The sequence below is a fragment of the Paramisgurnus dabryanus genome, chromosome 2 (genome assembly GCF_030506205.2).
Source record: "Paramisgurnus dabryanus chromosome 2, PD_genome_1.1, whole genome shotgun sequence".
In the NCBI taxonomy this organism is placed as follows: Eukaryota; Metazoa; Chordata; class Actinopteri; order Cypriniformes; family Cobitidae; genus Paramisgurnus; species Paramisgurnus dabryanus.
In genome coordinates this window covers 38,687,692-38,711,062 of record NC_133338.1, presented here as the reverse complement: position 1 = coordinate 38,711,062, position 23,371 = coordinate 38,687,692, and the positions used below count along the sequence as shown (strand labels likewise).

The following is a 23,371-nucleotide window of genomic DNA, read 5'->3' as shown; positions in this document are numbered from 1 at the left end:
TGTTTGTGAAATTGTTTATTGTTGGTTGGGAGATTTTTAGTGCACATCTTAAAGTTGGACAGATGCAACAAACAGCAGGAGGGTCGCAGATATTTGGCAGTATGAGATTTGGCACTGAGGTTAATTTTGCTTTGGTACATGCTGACATCATGTACAAACATAATAAACATGCTTAAAAACCAGGCAGGGACAGACCCGGAAACATTTAAATCTGTCTGGATCCAACAGTTTACAGTATACCAATACACAAGGATTAGATTTTTGGTCAATTACCATCTGGATGTAAATATGATCCCTCTCCACATCTTAAGTACGATTTTATGATGATCATTTGTAATGGCCAATATCCACTACCAAAAGTAGTTTGTAAATGAACAGCAGGGTTTAGGGTGGGAAAATGTACCTTTTAACCATGTCTGTTTTTGTCATGTTTGTTTTGTGGGGGTTTTATACAGAATAATGGTTTGGAGTAATATTGTTCTAATATACAGTAGGCTTGTTGGAGCCACATTAGTTTATATTCAAGTAGTGGTAATTTGTTATAATTTTCTAATTAATTTGTGTACTATTATGATTTGCTCAAATTAGTAATATATATTTTGACATTATTATTTTTGTTGTTTATTTATTAATAGTCTTTTATTTATATGTTTAGTCTTTATTTTTTGGTTAGTTTAATAATTACAATACTTGATTTATACACCTGAGGGCAGTAGTGGGCACAGGTAAAGGTGAATATAGGTAGGAAGTAGGAGGTGTCCTATAGCACCTGGGTGACGGGCATATGGTTTTTTACCAGCGTGAGAGATGCTGTAGTGGGAACAAATAAACCAGCCACAAGTCTGAATCCAGTTTGAATTTGTTTTATTTCTTACCTGCGTACATCACCTGCCCAGGGTGCTAGAACTTGTCGTTTGAAGGTTTGATTTAAGTCCTTTTCAATGTAAATATTTGGCAGGAAAATATGTTAATTGTCCCTTTTCCAGTGTAATATAAAGTTAAGGCACTGTACTAGCCTCATACACAGTTATTATTACACAGCCAGCCACCGTTAACACAAGGCACGATTCGAATGCCGGCATTAAATGTAAACATGGATCTGTGTAGTGGTGTAGTGTATGTTGTTTATCACAGTTTTTTACTTTCCAAACAAAACTACATTTCTTCTGCCATAAAACATTGAAATTAGTGATGGTCGTTTTCGAAGCACTCCTTCATGAGTCTTCGAAACATTTACGAATCTTTTGTTTCGAATCAGTGGTTCGGAGCTTGTTTCAAACTGGCCTAAGTCACTTGACTTTAGCTAACGAGGCTTCATTACGTTTCGAAAATTCGATGGTTCACCACTAGGGGGAGTTGATCACATGACTAGTGTCTAATATGTTTAGGTGAACTCGGGTCAGTTTTATTATGAAAAGTTCATAAAACATTTATCCTTCTGACTAATAACACTACTAATAACACGCTTATCTACTTTTTGTTTATAGACAGATTTAATGACAAAAATGTGCATAATTAAAAGGGTAGTTAATTTTAATGATTCGTTTGCCCTAAATAAAACTAAAAACACATAATAGACTTTTAACTATGTCTTAATTAAGTTAGATAATTTTTTTAACATATTTTAATACAAATCTTGCTATTATTTTGTTAAAAAAAGTGTAAAATGTTTGGACATATCTGCTTTTACACTATGTTGACCAGCAGGGGTCGCCAGCGTGTGTGGGGTTTCCAACTGCTTAGAAAAACTGAATCAATTTCTGAATCAAAAACTGAAACCAATTGGTTCGAAGCTTCAAAAAGCCTAATTTCTCCCATCACTAATTGAAATAACTAGTGATTACCAGTGACACCGAAGCTCCGAAGCGTGTGTCAAAAAAACGAACCGATTTTCATTGAAGCTTTGTATCGAAGCTTGATTCGTTCTGGCAAAATCACGTGACCAATGACGTCCGAAGCTTCGTTTCACACACACCCACGTGACTGCTTCATTATCTGATTCAAAGGTTTAGAATTGTGCGATGCGCGGCGCGCCCTCATGGGTTGTATTGGAGTATTGCATTACACGGAATCGATTACTGTAGTGAGTTTATGAGATTATATATATATATATATATATATATATATAATCTCATAAACTCACTACAGTAATCGATTCCGTGTAATGCAATACTCCAAAAAAGCCTTTTCTGCACCACTTAATAACATGATATATTTTTTAATTGGTTCACACTTTATACTTTTGAGACAAGTTCTATCCTTAATTTGTTATTTTTGTTTGGAGTACCATTCGCATGAAATGGAACATGCTTTGGTCATGTATTTAATATATTGTTACATTTATTTATGAATCTATCCTTAATTTGTCAATCCATTAAGTTTTGCTTTTATAATTAATACGTTGTTTGGTTGTGGAACATGTTGTGAAACAGCACTTTCACCAGCAGAGGTCCTCATTGAGCTCTGATTTGAAAAGCTTCGAGTAATGAACCTTTTTCCGATACAATTGGGTTGAAAGCTTCACTGCTTCAAGAAAGCTTCACTTCGCCATCACTAGAAATAACCACACGCATATTCTTTATCTACTATCATTTATTGGGCAATAAACACGCATACAAAGATGACAAACACTCACCTGTTTCCATTTTCCAGAACCAAACCTGTGCAATACACAACCTTAGTGATGTGACATCTGAAGCGAAGCTCCGGAGCTTGTGTCGACCAAAAAGGGGCGTTCCAGATGAAGCCCCGATTCGAGGCTTGTATCGTTTCCGTGAAAATCACGTGACGATGACAAACGAGGCCTCGTTTTCTGTTGAATACGTCATTGCTTCACTCAGAGTATCGCCTCCGGATAAAAATGGTTCGAAACTCGCGCCTCTTGTGGGTTTTGCAGTACGTTGCATTGGTGTTGAGGTGTTGGTTGTACGTATGGCGAGTTTGTAGTGAGTTTGTAGTTATCATTATATATCATAGCCTGTATTATATATTATATTACACTTAGTTTAGTAGATTATTAGAGTAAATTATACATAAAGTAGATCATTAGAGTAAATTAGCATATATCTAGTTCTAATACCTATAACACGTAATTATTTTGCTATATATATATTATGATATATATATATATATATAGCCTATATTAGTATTAGTTTTATTATTATATATAGTATTGCTGTTATTATTATTATTATAAGACTGGACTAGGAGGACTGAGGATCCATTGGGATATTGAAACAAACAGAAGCTCCAATATCCCAATTTATATAAGCTGGCACTGACCGTCTTATGTTGTCCAGAATCATCAGTGCCCTGTGAAAGGGTGTTTTCTAAGGTTTGAGAGGAGCTTTCTAAAAAGAGAAACCGCTTCAATCCAAATTCTGTTAAAAAACTTTTGTTTTAAATAAAAACCAGTAAACACTTTTCCATGTTGCAGTTTGCTGTTTCACACTTCCAGTCCCATAAGCATTGCACTATTGCACCCCTCAGTTCAATAAGCATTGCACTATTGCATTCCCAGTCAGCACTGCACTCATAATAATTTATTTACACTCATTCGGGGCATTCACGGTTATCAATAACCCAAAGAACTACTGAATAGTTTAACACAAAGTTGTGTTTGTATGAGTTGTGTGTACATAAGTTAACACAAGCAGAGTAAAATACTTTATTTAAAACACAGGCAATAGATAAAGCCCACACCATGAAAATTTGGTTGCTCAGAATGAATAGATTTGTGTGCAATACATTGCTTTCCACAGCAGGTGTCACTAGAGAGCACACTGTTCATGAGGCTTCGGGTAACTGAACCTTTTGGCGAACCAATGGGCTGGAAAGCCTCAGTGGTTCAGGAAGCCTCATTTGGCCATCACTACACAACCTGGGACTTTTATACACTTACCATGCTGAGCAGCCATTTTGGTTGTGACATCATATGGGTCACCAGTTCATGCCTGCATAAAAGTGTTTTGTTTTTCTGTTTAAAGTCTTAATGGTTGTTTGATATAAGTGTGGAATTTTGTGTTGGTACTTTTTTATTTTCATTAATGTATATTTTGTTGCCCATGTATGTTTTTATAGTCAGAGGAAAAACCCCCACCCATTTCAAAATGGTTTGGTCCAGGGGCGGAGCTAAGAATATAAAATGGCTCCCACAAAGTCAGTCAGGGTGTTTGACTGTGTATTTAGTTAATTGCAGATTTCTTTGCTGATGCAGTTCAGATTAGTTGATTTAGCTAGCGTGTTAATGCTTTTTATATAGTGTATGGTAGTGATGGGCAGTCCGGCTCTTTCCATTGATTCGGCTCTTCTGGCTCGGCTCCCTTAGAAGAGCCGGCTCCCCTGCATGCGTCTGAAGATTCGGCTCTGCTCGTTCGCTACAAAGCTCTTAGAGCCGGCGTTCGCGAACGACCCATCACTAGTGTATGGGAGAAACGAAGCTTCGAATCAAATGAACCAATTGCTTCGCAAATTTATTCAGTTTTTTTTGAAGAGTTCAACCACATACATGCTGGTGACACCTGTTGGTCAAAATAGTGTAAAGCAAGGTCTGTCCAAATATTTTACTCTTTTTACAAAATTATAGCAAGATTGATCTAAAAATGTTTTAAAGAAAATGTTTATTTATGGCAAACAAGTCATTAACACGAACTCCCTTTTTAATTATGCACATTTTTGTCATTTAATCTGTCTATAAACAAAAAGTAGACAAAACGGTAGTGTTGTTAGTCAGAAAGATTAATTTTTAATGAACTTTTATAATAAAACTTAACCAAATTCACCTACACTGGTCATTTGTGATGCACAATTATCCCTTGTGGTGAATCGTCTGTGTTTCGAAACAGTTATGACGTAACGAAACCTCGTTTATTAAAATCACGTGACTTAAGCCAGTTACAAACAAGCTCCGAACTAATGATTCGAAACAAAAGCTTCGTAATTTTTTTTAAGCCTCATGAAGTGTGTTTCGAAATCGCCCATCGCTATTTTTTACAGTTTATTTTCTTTTTGATTATTTTTACACTGTGTGTTGGGGATTGTTACCACGTGTGTCATTAATAAATCACCCTTCACCTGAATCCAAGCGGTTTCTGTGTCACTTTTGCCTCCTATCCCCCCGGTCAAATAACAGCCCCAATGTAGATTTATAAAGGACAACTGACCACAGTACTCTCTGTACAGTATAATGCAGATGAACAGCAGGTGGTCTTTTTGACCTATTTTCAGTTACAGTACCTACTTTTAGCAAAACTGCTTGTAGATGCAGTGCATTGGCCCTGAACATTGTGGAGCCACACAGTAAACAGTGCTAATGTTGTGTGTAGTAATGTTCAATCAATAAAATTAGAAACCACCACACCGCAAAATATTAATTAGTAAGCAAGACACAGAACTACTGATGGATGGTAATAAAGCAATGCCTGATTTTGCAAGCCAAACATTTCTGTATTCTCCTTAAGGTAAAACGTTTGGCAGTGTTATGGAGTTCAAATGCTAAGGCCTTTGGTCCTTAGCCAACTTCACCATGTGATCATCATTACAAGTACTATTACAGTGTAAAATATAATATAATTTTTTTAGACAGGATAGTGGAGAAAAGACAGGAAAATCTTGGGTGGAGATAGCAGGAGTGGCACCTCACAGACGGGAATTGTAGTCGGGTCACTGTGAACACACTGGTGCACTTACCACAGGGATATTGGCGCTGACGACCAGCACCCTTTTCGTTTTACCAGGTACAGTATTTTCCTTTAGCCTCTATAGATGGTTTCAGCAGTAACAACATAAACAAGCGGCTGCCGCAGTCCGCACGTAACTTCCGGTAAACTCAGCTAAGAATACATAACAACAAAGTTCTTTAAACGTAGTTTATTTATATAACAAGCAAAAAACAACACATAGATTACCTAGGAGGAAACCAAAACATTTGTTATTTTCGACGAGGCATTTGTTCAAGAGATCAGTTTATCAACTAGTCAGACCATTAAAAAAACGAAACCGGAAGTAAGGTTCGGATCCAGACGTGTATCACATGCATCCGATGAAACGGTCTATATACTACTTCACAGATGCTACTGTACGAATCATAACCTGAAACGTCACTGCTCCTAAATTGTAAAGGGAAATATCATGCACTTATGATAATTGCACCATGTTTATACACAAACAGATTTATGACATCCTTGTATTTATTAAAATATATTTGTTGATTGCTTTATCCCATTTACTAGGATTATTATTCCCAGCATTATACTTAGTCCTCATCAGTAACTTTTAATACTATTACAATAATTGGTTTAATTAATACATTTTACCATAAGGTTGGGTTTTAAGGTCGGATAGAAGTGGGTTATGCATTTTACTTAAGATATGCTTTTGTAGTATTCATTTTATGAATAGATTCCCTTGAGATCAGGCTGATTTATCTTTGATAATTGAAGAGTTCAATCAATGTCTTAAATCAGTTGCAGATGGCTGTGATATTGCTCCCTTGATGTAATTAGATAAAAAACAGACAGATTTTAACAAAATGATAACTTGTCATGAAGTCATAGGCTACACCGCAAAAAAATTATCTTGTCAGCAGAATGTGGAAAATATTTAGGATGATTTAAACTAAATAAATGTATTGCCCTTAGTTTGTAATAGTTGGAGTTGTTTTTTTTAAGATTTGGTTTGGGCCACAGTTTGCAAACAATATCAAAGCTCAGTTTTGTTCATTTTCGCAGCTTAATTTAAGGAAATCCACCATCTGTACAAACAACCTGAAGACGTGCTATCTGTCACCGGGGGAAAGAGTATGTGTTCTGCTTTAGAGCTTTTTATAATGAATCAGACAAGGCAAGGGATGGAAAGAGGTTTGGGTGTACTGCACAGCCTGTAGTTAAACAAACAAGAAATTGTGTTTAAAGTGCCAACCTTTTGTGAGGCAGTCTGTGGGGAACTTGTACCTCGGGCGTATTTGAATTTCTTGTGCAGTAATTTGGAGTTAAGTGAAGAAAATTAAAGCAATGCTGGTGTGCTTAAGTTGTGGGGAGTAAGAGAACGCAAAGTGATGTAATTTTCACAAAAGCTAGCTAGGCTTTGAACCTTTTGAACAGACATTTCCAAAATATATTAGGTTTTAATAAGTTTTCCTTCATTATATTAATTCTTTTGGAGGTGTGACAAGCCAGCGTGATCTCATGAGAATACATGTGTATTTGAACTAAGTAGTAGGTCATCCGGGTACTTTTCGGCTACTGTTGTTGGAATACTATGAATTAGGACATACTACTTCACCTTGGCTACAGCCAGGGCCGGTTCTAGATATTTGGAGGCCCTAGGCAAAATTTATGTTGGAGGCCCCTCACACCCCTCTAATTTTCAGAATAATGTGAGAACGTGTTTTTCTACTGCGTAAGAAATCAGATGAGCACTAATAAACATGTTTTTCCCCATTACTTTACTTTTTATTAAGTTGTATCAACAAATTGATTAACTTTATGCTTAAATGTAATTAGAAATTATGCAAAACCACATGTGTTTAAAATTTTAAGGGCAGTCACATTTATTAAAAACACCAATTTTTGGGATAACACAGGATAACAGTTTTGCTTTCTCCAAAGAGTAAAATTAAAAAGACAACAGTACATTGCAAAAACCCTAACTGTAAAAAAATTACAGGTGAACACCTCCTAGAAAACTTTTATTGTTTTTTTATTTTAACTTGGTATAAAGAAGAATTTCCCTCTTACTTAACCAATATACAGTATAAAGTTATCTATCAGACTATTGCATTACCTTTTTATAAACTACCTTAAATATCCATACAAATCAGCTGCCACTGGAAGTTAAACAGACGAACTACTTTCATGATTTGAAAACTAAAATAAAGTGTAGAGGACTTACAAGATATACAGACAGATTACTTTAGGTAACGCCAGTTTTGTTTGCTGTTCGACTTTAAATACAAACTTTTTTAAATACAAACTTAATTCTTGCAGTGGCGGTGCCGTATAAAGTTGAACTCACCTTAAAACTTTATTTAATGCTGTCAGTAGTGATTGTCGGACGAGCGCACATGGACTTAGCAGTTATGAAGGCCCCCCTTCCAAGCTTGAGGCCCTAGGCATTTGCCTACTCTGCCTATAGCTAGCGCCGGCCCTGGCTACAGCTTTTCCCCAACTATATACTATGAAAGTAGGCAGTTTCAGAGGCAGCCATTGGGTTTGCGTGCTACATCAAAAATGTATGACAATGATTGCTGTTGGCATCTTTTGTATCATCTTTTACATCTGTATTATCTTTTATCTTTTATGTTGATGTACGTTTGAAAGAGAAGCCAGATTAAGGTTTTTGTGGATTAATAACTTTACTACTTCTCTGTAACTTACTTCACTCCAGAGAGAACTGCGTCATGCAGCACATTGTCATTTTAACTACTTTTGCTATTGCTTTAGAAATGTACAATACATAAGTTATTGTGTTTACACTGTGCTTTTTATTTATAACAGTACATGATATTAATAAACTGTTTGGGTAGGTTTAGGGGTAAGACTTTATTTGCACCTTAAAATATCTTTTAAATGTTATATTGTTACTTGTTAAAACTATGTTACATTTTCCTACAAATATCTGTCTAAAATGTTGCATAATTTTAGAAAGATTCTGTACATTACGTAATTTTTATTTTTGTATAAAAAGGGTTTGAGACGGGTAGGGTAAGGGTGGTAACATTATCGATAAAATGGTTAAAGGGAAATTATACAGCAATTATACAGTTTTGTAGCTGTAAAAACATAATAATGCTACAGTTAAATGTTGCAAATACGTCTATTGTATGTCTCAGCATCTATTTAAACATACAAAAAAAGTATGTTTTGTGTTTTTGAAAGTTACATATTAATACTACACTGTTAGATGTCGCTGTAGATTTAGCAGTACATTACTGTAAAAATCCACAGTACTATACTGTATGTGTACATTACAGTACAGTACTGCAGTTCATAATGCATTCTGGGTAAATTTGTTTGAGCGGGAAAATTTTACAGTATATTTTGGTCTTGATGTAACCTTGCTGTAGCCATTGCTGTAATGTGCCAGGTGTAGTTGCAATAATCAGAGAAAGTGCGCCAGAGTCAAATCACACAGACAGAGCACAACTCCTGGCTGCAGCTGAAGCAGGACGATTGATTTCTGGCAGTTCGGTAAGTTTGAAATATTTCTGTTTCATGAAAACTTAATTTTTAGTTTTAGAATGTTGTCAATAGTTTGTTGTTTTAAACGTGCAATGAGAGAGAAAAACGGTCGCCAACAAAGTTTCAATCTCCCTCAGAAAGTAAGCTAACGTTACACACAGATGTCTACCGCTGCTTTAACTCGCTTTACACCTTTATTAATGAATATAGGGTTGTTTTAACTAAATTATGAGGGTTTTGGTGAGTTTATATTGTGTTGAAAGTGTGGTGACAATGAAACTATTTTTAACGAAATGGACAAAGACAACCCGCCAGCGCGGTCTTGCGGTCCCAGCATAATGGTCGTTTATCTCGGCGTTTCATCCGTTCAGTTAGCGTCAGAGAAAAGTATTAAGTTCGACTGTTTGGCAAGGCTGACTCGTGGTTGTAAACAGACAGTAGTACCGAACTACTCTACAGAAGTGAAAACAAGAAACCTCATATTTAACTGGATACATGCATCGAACTCATCGCAGCTTTAACTTCGACCAAATATAATTCAGACCTGGGCTCATCTTAATATCAGATGAACGTAAGGGATTGCCGCGCTTATTGTTGTTGTTATTATATTACGGTAACTTATATCAGCAAAAGCAGAGAATATCTTCTCTAAAGCGTTTTACACGTCCAGTAAGTTGTCCAATACATTTTTATGGCATATTGTTTCCACCACTTCAGATGCATTACATGCAGTAAGTTATATATAAGTTTCCAAAACACATCAAATCAATGCACGAAAAGAGAATGGGCTCCGCATTTACGTACCTTTGTCTTCTCGTCTCTGTCATCTGATCATTCATCTCTGGATGTAAAATAGTCCAATATAACATCGTGTAGGAAACTGGCATCACCAGGATTGCTCAGATTTAGGCGATCATGTTTATCTTTAAAGTGAGCAGCTAGCTACTTAGTTAAAAAACTTTGTGTGAAATAGCGTGTTACACCGCAGCCGGTCCGGGTTAAACATTAAAGGGACAGTCTTTTTACCTTGTCACTATAAATCGCTATTTTCTGCACTAAACGAGATATTTTCAGAGATTTTCTGTAGACAAGATGTTATAGAATAATAATTTAAAAAAAGGCTTATTTAGATATTTATATATAATATAACAACTAATATATATATATATATATATATATATATATATATATATATATATATATATATATATTTGTTTTACAACTGACTAAACACTTACAGAAAGGTTTTATTTGTTAGCATAGCATGATAATTAATACATTTTTAAATCAATCACTTTGTCTCTGCACAATGAACATTATCAAATATTATTAATGTTGTAAAATATATTGTTCATTGTTAGTTCATATTAGCTAAGGCATTACCAAATGTTAAGGAATAAACTATTGTAGTAAAGTGTTACTAAATTTTCTTTTACCATTTCCTTCACAATGTCTACTTATTTCTATGGCTAACAGATTTTGTAACATTTGTATTTTTTACAGTCTTACCATTGCTTGTAAGCTGGATTGGGTAAGATGGATCATCTTTAAAGGAACCAGGCAAGTACATGATGTACAGTTACAAGTCATGTATTTTTTTGACTGCAATATTAAATGCTTTCACGTCACATGTAAAAGTACACAGGAATGTGGCTAATCACCTTTTATTTGTAGTTTACCTGAGTGTCCTTGCACTTTTCAGGAGTTAAGGCAGATGTGGAGGCACAACGGGTGACACCAGACACACCCAAGCACATTATGTTCGGTAAGTTTGTACTTTACCACTACAGCTTCTTTAAATTCCCATGTATACACTCATTCACAATTCCCACACACAACACTGTAACACGACCATACACAACATGTACAGAATTGTCTTAGTTTGCCATGTAGAAATATACAAACAGAAATATTCAGACTTTGGTTATAAGAAATGTAATAATTGTATTTATTGAGCAGAGGTGTCCCTGGACTTTATTGACAAAAGATTTTGTTTTCAGAATTAAAAGTTGTGTCCAAATCAGTAACAATTGTACTTTCTGTTCAGGACATTCAATCATGACATGATCCATGTGGATGCTGTCCATTGAGGAAAGAGTTTGTTCCGAGGTAAGTGAATCTTCTGTATTTTTATGTAATTAGGTGTGGAACAGTAGAATAAGAGCAAAAGGTTTCAGAATAGGAGTAAATTCATGGCTGAGTTTAGTTTTTTAAGAATCTTTTTCTATCTTATATTTGTTGACTTAATGTTTATGATATTTCTAACAGGTTTCTGGATAGAATTAATTCCAAAGATGGGAAAAAGTGCACATCCAGACAAGGAGCAAGCAAAAAGACAAGGAACTTGGTGCAGAGAAAAGCTGTGGCGATTAACCCCCATGTGAACAGCTTCATGCAGTCCCTGATTGAGTTCGAATGGACGACTTCAAAGTAAAGGCCACTGTGGTCTGTCTGCCACAGTTTAATGCATTAATTTTTAGTGTTAAATGAAATTCAAGTAGAATATTTAAAACTATGGGCCAGTGTTAATCAGGCTTGTTTACCACAGTGAAATGTTACCTTTTAGTCGATGATGGACTTTAAACTGAAAACTTCAAACTATGGACCAGTGTCCTATTTGCCTGAGTTAAATATGTTACAGCAGGGGTCTTCAAACTTGTTTATACTTGTTGATTTTATTTTATTTAACTTGTTTATATGTTTATTATTGTTTAAAATCTTGTTTTAAATATGTTTTGTTTCAATTAAATGTTTTTTTAAATAAAATTTTGATACATACATTGCTTGAATTGCCTTTTAATTCATTATGTTTTAATTTAGCATTTTTACCATATTAATAACTATAGATTTAAACCTAAATCTCTAGCTATTTTATATAATATTATTGTATTAACTGTAATAAGTAATAAATAGTATTTATGGGTCAATATAGACATTACAGTAAATTACTGTAAAAATAGACTACTGTAATAAAATATTGTAAAATTACAGTACAGTACTGCTTTGTAACTATACAGTACTAGTTTGTGTACTGTAAAATGGTATTACAGTACAGTACTGTAAAACCAAAATACAGTAACTTACTGGCAACCGTGCTGCCAGTACCGTACTGTAAAAATACAGGGAAATCGTTAACAGTGTATGTATTAACAAACAGTAAGCTGTTTTGGGATATTGGTTGTTTTAACAACAACATAAAACACAGTTAAAAAAAAAAACATGTTTCATAAAAAAATTCATGAAATTAAGTTTATGTGCAGTAACATATTTGTGATGCTTTCACAGCAGCCAAGTTGATTAAGCACTTAATTATGAAGTCGCGGCAGTACTTTTTTGCCATCCCATCTTCCTTTGAGTCCAGAGAGTGGATAGCGTCCAATGTCAAGCTCTCTGAAGCCTTTTGCTACAGCAAAAAAGGGCGAGTGATATGATCTAGTTTTGCATGTATGGCTAATTTGGTTCCTCTTTGTGGGCTACAGACTAATCATAAAATCACACTTTGGGTTGTGGGTGTGCAGAACGTCTAAATGTTTTTTTTTCTCTGGGCTCTTTTTCGGCTCAGTCTGTTAGATCAATTTATATCAATATGCATATTACATTATACTGAGACCACTAGTTAAAAGACTTTCTGCATTGCTCTGATTTAAATAATTAAAAGTATCCTTAAAATTCTTCCTTCCCTCCTTAAATAGAAAGATCTTTTGATAGTTAATTTACTCTTGGTGACAGTAAAAAGAAAATGATACAAATTAACAGAGTTTTTCTGACATTGCTTAGTTATTTCTGAAAAATAACTTGGTGTACAATATTATGTAGCCTAATAATGTGAAATCCACATAATTTGCCAACCCATTGATTTAATCTTCATTGGCTCCTTGTGTTTTATCTCATACATCAAAATATTGTCATGCCATTTACCTTTTGAATTCTAATTTATCAATAATTCATAAACCATGAATTATTTCCACAAATTAGAACCAAATTAGAATGTAAGTCATCTCATTATTAAATGCATGAGCTTTCAAGGCTACATTATTATCAAGCGAGCTTGAGACTTGTTTATCTTAATGAATCTCATTTATGAAAAGTGCAACATTTATGAAAAAGCTTCATTATATACTTTATTGGATACATAAACTCCTGCATAACGATGGTGTCTTGCGTTGAATTCTTTCAAAAGGGGTTGAATTAATTACATTAAATCTACAGTATATCATGCAAATATCTAGCATATTGATATTGGTGTTTCTTTTGCGAATGTATTTATTTGTGATATCAGCACACAGTTTGACCAGGGCCCATATTTAAGTGCCATTTTAGTCTTACTGTAGGTGCTGAGAATTCTTAAAATATACTCCTACTTTCAAACTTTAAAAAAGCAAGTTATTGAATTTTTTAAAGCTACTGTAGAAATCACTCATATTTAAGACATATTAAGAGGTCTCTTAAGTGGTTAGGAGTTGCCAGCAGGGACTTGTGATTAGGGCTGCGCAGTTCTGGAAAAAATAAGAATCACAATTGTGTAACACTCTCCCTCTCCCATTATGAGAGGGAGAAGGGGAGCGGATTTTTTAGGCGAATTGAAGTACTCCCAAAAGTGCTGCTCCGCCATACAATATAGTTCCTTTTTTAAATCCGCTTAGAAAAGCGCTACGTTTTATTTTGTACCACCAAACTTGCTCGTATAACTACTCGTCTTAAATAGGAAAAACGTTGATGTGTTTGGTCACTTCTAACTTTATCTCTGAGTGGTACCATTGAATGAATGGGGCTAAGCTAAATGCTATCGAAGTGTCGCAGCGCGCCCCAGCGCTTACGTGCACGCACTAAGATGATAGAGGTATGTATCAACTCTACTTAGTAATAACATATTTTAATATTGGAAATGAGTAGACTATTCCTTTAAATTACGACTGTGATGCTTGATAACTAACTTTTAAGCACAGCTTTGAGCCAAGATTTTTTTACTCTTAAGTCAATTCTTAGCAGTGGCCTTGTAATTCATTTATTCTCAAAGGCTTGATAAATACGGGGCCGGCGCTTTAAAGACTCTCTATCTTTAATGGTTCTTTCAACCTATGGCTCCAAGCTGTCCATCAAACCTCACATTATCCTACAACTGCACGACATACATGTAAAGTACCAATTAGGTAAATTCACAAGGATCTATTCACCTTTAAGATACCATTTATGATTATAGCCTTCACCCTTGTTTGATGCGGGAACAAAACTTTTTGTTTGTTGTTAGGAAAGGAAGATACCTTTTAAGCCAACTGACAAAAATAAATGATCGTTTTGTTGTTCTTGTGCCCTGAGGTCATATAATCTCTAATAGCAGATTTCTTATTTCACTATATTTAATGTCCAAAAGCTGCTTTCTTAAGCGTAAACTGGTCTTTGGTGCTGATTTTACAGCCGATATGAGATTTGTTGGCTTAAGTCCCAGTTTGCTCAAAGGCAAGGCAGGGAAAATCCACAAACTTCTGTAATATGTGGCTTTGTGTGACCTCAGATTTATTTATCAGTTTCTCCATTTGAGTTTGAGTCAGATATTTGTTGGTTTATGACTTGTTTTACAATAAGGCATGAGACATAAGGCATGTTATCAAGCAAACCATCTCTAGAGAGTAGTTTGTTCATCTGTCAAACACACAGAGATAGCTTTTTAAAACATTGAATACTCCTTTTTTTATATAATATTATATATAATATATATACACATATTTTATGAGCTTAAATATTCAAATATTTTATTACTGAAAAGGCCCATCCCTAATGCTACCTTTTACATTCTTTAGTCAAAGTTGCAGAGGCACCTTTAAAGAGGTTTATCAATAGATTTAGTGTCTTCTGGAAAACTTTGTCTATATCCTCCAGGCACAGAGTCTGATGTTCAGACTTAATAAATTCATTGCATTGTCTTATTGTGCTGACACAGAAGAGTCAAGTCCAGCCATTCACATCAGAAACAAAGATAATAGAGTCTAAAAGGAAAGTAATAACTGGCAGATTTGGGAAACATTAGGCCATCTGGCGAGGCTGTAAGCTCATGCTGTAAGAACAGTGTGGTCTTGATACTTGGTGTACTTTTTTATGGTCTGACTTTGTCATGATTATGTAGAAGTAGTCATTTATTTAAATCCTTGCTCTCCCTTGTCCATATTTGCATCCATTCGAATTTGGTACTTTCTGATTTCAATGTTGTGGCCAAACCTGTCAGGTTTGAATGCGCAAAAGTGGGACTGCAATATGACAACCACGGTGGGAAGAAGTGATTATAAGATGAATAAATATGGTTGAATAAATAAGAAATAATTTTTTCCACACAGCGCTATTGCATTGCTTGTGTTTTACAGAAGAAATGTGTAGGTGTGGAGCAACACATATATATATCCTAACATAACATATCCTTCAACCCATACGATTGCTTTGGTAAATTGTCCATTTCACCAAATATGACCAATAGATGCATTTACAAAATTAGCGCCTCTACCGGCAGCAGGTGAAACTATAATAGTTTTAGTTTATAATAGTTTAACTTAATATATTAGGGTATAAAATTATATTTTGGGGTATCATTTTGCTATGATGACATGTACTGGGATAACATTTTCAATTAAAACAGCCAGGATAAATTATATTTTATTACACATTACACTATTCAGTAGGGATGCACCGATATGGAAATTTTGGGCGATACCGATAACTCTTTATATTTGGGGGGCGATAACCTATATATATATATATATATATATATATATATATATATATACTGGTGATATATATATATATATATACTGGTCATATATATATAGGCCGATAAATATTTCACAATAAAAAACGGCGGACATCTTGTCTTTGCGCTAGACTAGCATACTCTTCTTGAGGCAGCAACACGTGTCATCTTCGTGCTATGTCACAGAAAGCACCAATCAAAACTCCACATGGCCAGCAATGAGCAAGTGAAGTGGTTCAACAAACTGAAATAATCCATCATTTATCGGCTTTCATTTATTGGCCTAATTTTGCTATCAGACCGATAACCGATAATATTAAAAATAAGCAGTTATCGTCCGATAATGATATGTCGGCCGATATATCGTGCATCCCTACTATTCAGGCATTTAGAGCAAATAACGTACCCATTTATTTATTATATGAAATAAACACAACATACAAAACAGTCACAACTTTTTAAAAATGTACTTAAAATATTCCAAGTGTACCGAGGTCATATTTATAATGATGTATATAATTTATATAAAATGTATATAAGACTCAGAGACCTGGTATTAAAAAAAGAAGAAAATGAAAAAAATGGGCATTAGTCACAGTACCCCACTGTGTAAATGTATTTCTGTGGTTTCTCTTTCATTTTTACCACCTGGAGGCTTTTCTCCAACTCTGTGCTAAACATGTTTATCATGCAGACCTGATAAACAACACTTTCATCTGCATGTTCTCACATGGCCAGTTCAAGCCGTGAAAAAAAATATTTACATAAATCTGACTGTCTGTACCTTCTAACTGCACAGCGCGTGCTGACTTTTTCTGTATGCCATATTTTTCTTGTGAAAGACATAAACATAGATAAACTTCTGTGTAAGCTCTTGTTCCTGAGATAACGTACTATCAAACAAAAGCTGTAGGATTTAAACTAATATCTTGTTTGATCTTTTGGCACATGCTTATGAAAGCTCAGTGTCTCTCTCTCTCTGTCTCTCTCTCTCCCTCTCTCTCTCTCTCTCCCTCTCTCTCCTGCTCAACCCTGTGTTGAACACGGAGTAAGAACAGTTGCAGTGCTCCATGCGGGTTTGATATAATCTGAAACATCAACCCTTCAGGCTGTTGGCCAAAAACATGCTTGTGTTGCTGTCTGGGTATTTTTCCTTTAGCTGCATTTTTTATGATGTCCTTTCCTAAAAGAGTTTCTTAACCTTTTTTTCTCACTGTACAAGATAAACACACAGATAAACAAACACAGACAATACAAACCCCTCTATAAATGGAATAAATATTCAAGAGTGTAAATATTATGAACCACCTTTTTCTGAAGGCCCAGACAAGGCTGTTGAAATTAAGGTCCTTTAGAGCTGAAACGCTCAGCTCCATAATAGTGGAAGGCAAATGAAAGACTGCGGGTGGTGAGAAGTAAAGAGTCTACGATGATGCATAAAGTACCATATCTTTTTGGACTTTTTGGTGTAAGGGAAGATTTATACTGTATTCTGAAATGATGCTTCCTCTTTTGGCACATTAATATTGAATGTGATTTTAATGATTATCATATATATTTTAGTTAGCTGTAGATCTAGATTTCTGGTTGGTTATATCGTTTGTACTTGCAGCCTACAGCCTTTTTGTAGCTGTTTTGAAACTACTGGTCAGTCAGAAGGACAGACCATTTGAGAAAGCATAGGTTCTGCTGAAAGAATCTGCTTGTATTGAGCAAAGGGATTTAAGTTCATTAAAATTTCATTGATGAGAATGATGTGTTTGTAATGTAGGTGCCACCAGAGGCACCAAATGGAAATGCACTTAGAATCTGTCTGGACATTTCAGTTTGTGCATATGCAGTTGGCAGATGCTTTTATCAGTACATAGATTTTGTAATCATTTTGAGCAGTCTGTTTGAGTAGACCAACAGGGCCAGACAAAACCAAACATTGTCCCAATTGCAGACAGGGGAGTGCTTGAAACTTGCTTGACAACGGTTATAATTTGTGCAGTTCTGTTGGACACCGCTAGTGGCACAAATAACGTTATACTTCATCCCTAAAGAGGACTTTATTTACTGTTGAGCATTTGTGTTGATCAGTTTCGGTGATGTATGTGTTTAAAGATCACGTGAAAAGTGTGTGTGATGTGTGCTCGAGCATTGATTGCATGTGTGAGTGAATTTCATAGCCCTCAGCACGACGTGGCAGAGGCACAAATGAAGGCCGTTTATCTTGTCTCTCCAGAGCCAGTTATTTTTCATTCCCGGCTTATAGGAAAGATAATAAGACATGTTCAATTTATGTCAACTGACAGAGAGCTTCCTGTAAGCAGACAAGCCCCCAAAATATTACCTGTGATACATGTTCTTCGCCTGCACACGCTCGGTTTATTCTACCATCCCAACATGCATGTATATGATTAGTCTCCTGACCCAAAAGCTGCGGTGCATGAACTCTTTCAGTCCCTTTTTCTTGGTAAACTCTGTTCCACCTGTCAGAGACGCAAATGAACCGATCCATGAGTGATGAGCTGTGGGCAGAACATCAGATAGTGTTATCATGAGGGGGAGCGTGTATAGACTTACAGACTATCAAAATATAAAGGGATGCGTTATAGTGCACCGCAAGGTGTTGTCATCTGAGAAATAAAAATTTTTTTCTGGAAAACATTGTTACTGTCAACGCTATCTCACAAGAATTCATATCGATTCATACGAACAGATTCAAAAGTTTTGGTATGATTTGCCTTGACCCGTGTAACGTTGGGGTTAGGTGCGAGGTTAGAGGTTCAGTTTTGTTTTTTGTTTTTTAATGAGAATCGTACGATTTTGAATGATTAACTTTATATTAATTGATACAAATTAGCCAATTCGTAAAATATGTACAATTTCTCGTGAGATTAGGCTGTTAATGTACTTTGGTGAGGAGGTGTATGAGAGAAGATTGCTTGTGTTTGCATTAAGATTGATATTGAACTTGGTTGATTTTTGACGGTCACAACTAGAAGCTGATCTGTTTGGGCCAGTGAAGATATCAGTAGAGCATAATGGGTTTCCAGAACCTCTTTTCTAGGCCAAATGAGGACTTTAAAATCTTTAGCACTGACTGTTTGGCAAAGATAAGACCTCACCAATACCAAGCCATCCTTCTCCCCCACATGGCAAGGTCCTTTACCAAGCAATTGCGGTTGTAAAAAGGCAATAACTGTCATTGTGTGTCCTTCACAGACGTAACTATAAAATCAATATAGGGGATTTAGTGTACTAATTTAGTGTTTTACACCAAGTTGTAAAAGCATATTAATTATGCAGTTTCACGTATGAGTGTGCTGGTGTACTGAATATCAACAACATGGCTGTGATTCAGGCTTGTGTTTTAGGTTATAAGGTGTACTGAATGTTTGTAAGTGTGACTGTTGCTTCTGTAAACAATTTATTAAGCAACATGTGTTTTAAATCTGCAACAAGCAGATCGACGTCACAGCCGGTAGAGCTCATCAGTACTCTTAAAAGGCCACTTGGCCATTTAAAGATCACAGCTTCTGTAAATGTCATACTGTATGGCAATGGCGGCTCGTGACTGCTTTTCTGAGGGGTGCAAATTCAAAATATGTGTTTGGAGTGTCATGTGTGTTGCTCGTGTTTTTAAAATATGGGTTTGTTGCGTCATGTGCATCACGTGTTTTGTCAAAACCGCTTATGATTAAAAGAGACGCTCACGTTTACAAAATACACGCAAGACACTCCCTTAACAGTAAACTCTGATTATGCATGAGATTGTGCGAGTAACGCAAGTGTCTCTTTTATAATAAACCGTTTAGACGCATCTGCAGCAGGCACTTATTTTGACAAGACACGTGATGCACAGGTTCACTCGACACACCAAACACATATTTTGAAATTACGAAACCACATACATGAAGGGCTTCATACATGTTGTGACGAACTTTGCATTGTGCGACCTCAAAAAAGAAGTCACCGGCCGCCACTGCTGTATGGATGTACAGATATAAATATACTGTATACAGTGTAATTCCTTGATATTGTATGCAAATGCCAATTTCTTTAGGGACCTGCTGATGCTATTAAAGAGGTACTGAATAGCAGACAACCATTGACACAGAAAGCTAGTTCAGGGGTCCCAAGTTTGGCATTGGGCCAAAAACATTTTAGCCACTTGATGGCGGGCCCAACATAGGGACTATTTACACTCGTCAATTGGATCACAAGTGGACAAGACGGACACATCATGTTTACACCTGGGCCCGGTTGCATTAAGCACCTTAAGTTTTTCCCTTAAGTATGACACTTAAGGGGTAAATTCCCCTTAACTACTGTAAGATAATTATTAAAGAGTTTTGCATATAATCCCTTAAACGGTTCTCGTTAAGTGTTTCATGACAGCGACCCCGGTTCCCTTTCAGTCGGTCACTACGACGTCACGTCGTGACCGACGAATTGGGAACCGCTTCGCGGGTGACCTATCTACTTCGAGAACTATAAGAAACGCCAATGAACTTGGCATGCAGGTATTTGCATAATGCCGGCGCCGCCCCGCCAGGTGCGTATATAAGGCGCAGGTGCACAATACCAAATTAGCTTTATTGCTTCGAAGCCGGCAGACATCTGCTCACGAGAAGCTATTCTGAAAAACTGATCTTCGTAGATCCTGTTCTGTGGGAAGAAAAAAGATCTCAGCTTGCCAAAGTTGGTTGGGCGAAGACACCTCAGCGGAGGCTCGCAGTGTTTTTCTCTCCACCCTTTCTCTCTCTCTCTGTCTCTTAATTTAGGACTTGAGTTCGAGTGAGTGCGTTGCCTCTCCCTGTGTGTTTCACCAGCTTGCACAAAAGAGTGATTTCCCTAAAAGAGCAGCACGTTTGAGCTTTGTGTCTTTTTAAAGACAGCCACTCATTCGTGTCACGGTCGGGGTCGTCTTTTTAAAGATGGATTTCCGTCCGTGTTCGGTTTCTGGATGCGGTGTGTTCATCGCCCCCCGGGATGGCCACCAGCGTTGTCTTTCGTGTCTGGGGCTCCAGCACGCAGAGGCAGCGTTGCGTGATAGTTCATGCTCCATCTGTGAGGGCATGACTATGGCGGATTTGCGGAGACGGGTGTCGTTTCTCCGGGAACGGCGCCCGCCTTCCAAGTCTGGTGCTGCTAAGAGCGCAGCTACCAGACTTGCGAAGGATGACCTCCGTATAACGGTGCTGGGTCGGTCTGCTGGTTCGTCCAGCAGCTCCCAGCGCCCTGATCCGTTGCCAGCGGAGGTCCCGATGGAGACGAGCGGCCCGTGTTCTACGGTGTCCTCGCGCTCTGTCGAGCCTCCACCCGACGCGATGTCCACCGTAACATCGGAAGGGGGGTTGTCAGCCTCGGACGTCGATCCGGATCCGCTCCCGCCTTCGGGCCAGGTTGCGGCTTCTGTGTTCGACCCCGAGATGGCAGCCATGCTCGCTCGGGCAGCGGAGGCGGTCGGCTTGGAGTGGACTAAACCTCCCCCACCTGAACCGTCCCGCCTCGATGATTGGTTCTTCGGCGGTGCCAGGGCTTCTCAGTCCTCGCCCCCGGTGCCTTTCTTCCCCGAGGTGCATGAAGAGCTGACGCGGTCGTGGAAAACCCCGTTTTCCGCCCGGAACCGACCGTTTCAGCCTTCACCCCTCACCTCTCTCGAGGGTGGAGATGCCAAGGGGTACACTGGTATCCCGTCAGTGGAGCGGCCGGTCGCGATGCAGTTGTGTCCGGCCGGTGTCGCTTCCTCCTGGCGGGACCAGCCTACTCTCCCCTCACGGGCCTGTAAGCAGTCTTCGGCGCTGTCCGGTGCTGCTTACAAGGCTTGTGGGGAGGCAGCCTCTACCCTGCATGCCATGGCATTGCTGCAGGTCCACCAGGCTAAGGCTCTGAGGGACCTGCACGCGGGAGGTCACGACTCGGCGGAGTTCTCTGAACTACGTGCGGCTACGGATCTGGCGCTTCGTGCGACCAAGGTCACCGCACGCGCCGTCGGGCGTGCGATGTCTACCCTGGTAGTCCAGGAACGCCATCTCTGGCTGTGTCTGGCGGACATGAAGGACGCCGATAAAACCCGGCTCCTGAATGCTCCGGTTTCCCAGACCGGCCTGTTCGGCGAGACGGTCGAGGAGTTTGCGCAGCAATTCTCCGCGGCCAAGAAGCAGACTGAGGCCATCGCTCAGATCATGCCACGTCGGAAGCGTCCTGCGCCTGCCCCATCCACGTCGGCGCCTCAGCCTGCTCCTCGCCGAGGGCGTCCTGCGGCGGCCGCCTCCGTTCCTCCCCGGGGCTCTTCTAAGAAGCGAGGAACCGGTCGTCAGCAGCCCGCCCCGCCCGCTCAGCCCGCTTCAAAGGGTGGTAAAAGAAGATCTAAGCGGCCCTGAGACGGGCGACCTAGAGATGGAGGGGATCGCTCTTCGGGAGATGGTGAAGGCACCACTCCCCCCACCGGAGGAGGGCCGGTTGGGGAATCTTTTGTTTCATTTTTCTGTTCCGCCGACTTTTCAGTCGGCACCCACAAATTCACAAAAAGAGCGAATTCCACTTCCATCTCTAGGTCTTCAGATGAGCGCCGGAGATACGAGCGGGCTCATAACCCCCCCTCGTTCTCCGACTCATCAGAGGAGAACGAGAGCGGCGCACGGGCTCATAACCCCTCCGCGCTCTCCAACTTCTCAGGCGGTAGGAGACAGCTACGGGCTCATAACCCATCGTCTTCCTCCTCCTTCGCCAGAGGGTGAATCGAGTGGCGAGAGGTGTCTTCAGCAGAGCCTCCCTTACTCAACCACCCAGCAATGGACTCAGGTGAGTGTTATCACACACAACACTGCTGTCGGTGCGGCCGTTACGCACACACCGGCGATCACCTCCGTTGCGCCCGCCGCGGGTACACCGATCGTGCCTTTAGTCCCCCTCGCACGGTGTCTGGGGGCGTGGAAACAGCTTCCCAGCCCGTCGCGTTGGCTTTTACGCACGATTCGTCTCGGCTATGCGATCCAATTTGCCCGGCGTCCCCCCAAATTCTCCGGCGTTCGTTTCACTACGGTGAGAGCTGCCGATGCGCACGTCCTCCGTGCGGAGATCGCTGTCTTATTGGCGAAAGACGCGATCCAGCCGGTCCCTCCAGCCGAGATGAGGTCGGGGTTTTACAGCCCTTACTTTATTGTACCCAAGAAAAGCGGCGGCTTGCGACCGATCCTGGACCTGCGTTCGCTGAACCGTGCACTTCACAGAATGCCGTTCAAAATGCTGACGCCCAAACGCATATTTCCATGCATTCGTCCGAACGATTGGTTCGCATCTATCGACCTGAAGGACGCGTACTTTCATGTATCGATTCTTCCCCGGCACAGGCCGTTTCTCCGCTTTGCGTTCGAGGGGCGAGCATACCAGTACAAAGTCCTCCCATTCGGGCTCTCTCTGTCGCCCCGTGTATTCACCAAAGTAGTGGAGGGGGCTTTAAAAC

The 23,371-nt window shown here is 38.7% G+C and overlaps 1 long non-coding RNA gene across 2 annotated transcripts; it reads left to right on the top strand.

Moving 5' to 3' along the window:
- The first annotated feature begins 8,910 nt into the window (after nucleotides 1-8,910).
- Nucleotides 8,911-11,694, top strand: LOC135778930 (uncharacterized). Of its 2 annotated transcripts, XR_012336226.1 has the most exons (5): nucleotides 8,911-9,188; nucleotides 10,683-10,739; nucleotides 10,882-10,944; nucleotides 11,227-11,288; nucleotides 11,448-11,694. It is a non-coding gene; the product is annotated as an uncharacterized lncRNA (long non-coding RNA). The 2 variants fall into 2 exon arrangements; XR_012336225.1 differs by lacking the exon at nucleotides 8,911-9,188 and having other exon boundaries at nucleotides 10,420-10,739.
- Nucleotides 11,695-23,371: the final 11,677 nt, after the last annotated feature.